Genomic DNA, 1,017 nt, shown 5'->3' with positions numbered 1-1,017 from the left:
CGTCCATTTTCGCCTGCATCATGTTTAAAGAGCTTACCTCATGTATTCCATCTTGGGTCTCCTTTTTCTCTATTGATGCTCGTTCAGTTCCCCGTTGGTAATGGTTTTGGGCCATATCCTCAATTATGTCATAAGCTTCGGGATAAGGTTTGTTCATCAGCGTGTCACCAGCGGCAGCGTCGATGCTCATCTTGGTGTTATAATGGAGTCCATTGTAGAAGGTATGAACGATCAGCCATTGTTCTAGGCCATGGTGTGGGCAGACTCTTAATAGCTCTTTATATCTCTCCCAAGCTTCAAAAAGCGATTCTCCTTGGTTTTGAGCAAATCTAGTTATTTGGTTTCGAAGAACAACAGTCTTACTAGGGGGGAAATATCTAGCAAGGAATACTCTCATAAGGTCTTCCGAGGTAGTTATTGAATTAGCTGGAAGTGAATCTAGCCATGAACATGCTCTATCCCTGAGGGAGAAAGGAAATAATCTTAAACGGATCGCATCAGGTGAAGCGCCGTTAGTTTTAAAGGTGTCGGCTAGTTAGATAAAAACTTTTAAATGTTGATTCGGGTTCTCTGTAGTGAGACCCGCATATTGGTTTTGTTGCACTAATTGCAACAAAGACGGTTTTAGTCCGAAATTGTTAGCAGTAATAAGGGGGTTTACTATACTCGAACTAGGTTCCTCATCAGAGGGTTGGGCAAATTCCTTAAGAGGTCTTCTATCGCGATTCTCGGCCATATCTTTCTTAATTCGGATGAGTAAGAGGCGTGTACGAGTATAACGTTCGGGTTCTGCTAAAGGATCTACTAAATTTCCAGTACTACAAGTTCTTCGCATTTACCGGCTAATAATGCCTTAGTCTATACGGTGTAACAATAGGGTACGAAATTTGACGAAGTTGGTCCTCGGAAACGGCGCCAAAAACTTGATTGTGTGTTATTCTCAAGTGCATGAATTACGTCAAAGTAATATAAAAGAATATCGATTCCATAGAGACCAATCGTTAATCTATCGATTAC

At 41.3% G+C, this 1,017-nt stretch overlaps 1 non-coding gene across 1 annotated transcript; it reads left to right on the top strand.

Annotated features, from left to right (window-relative positions):
* The first annotated feature begins 245 nt into the window (after window positions 1–245).
* On the top strand, window positions 246–352 carry LOC127124890 (small nucleolar RNA R71). The gene has a single exon (XR_007804368.1). It is a non-coding gene; the product is annotated as a small nucleolar RNA R71 (small nucleolar RNA).
* Window positions 353–1,017: the final 665 nt, after the last annotated feature.

The sequence above is a fragment of the Lathyrus oleraceus genome, chromosome 2, assembly GCF_024323335.1.
Source record: "Lathyrus oleraceus cultivar Zhongwan6 chromosome 2, CAAS_Psat_ZW6_1.0, whole genome shotgun sequence".
In the NCBI taxonomy this organism is placed as follows: domain Eukaryota; kingdom Viridiplantae; phylum Streptophyta; class Magnoliopsida; order Fabales; family Fabaceae; genus Lathyrus; species Lathyrus oleraceus.
This window is presented reverse-complemented; position numbering and strand designations above follow the sequence as displayed.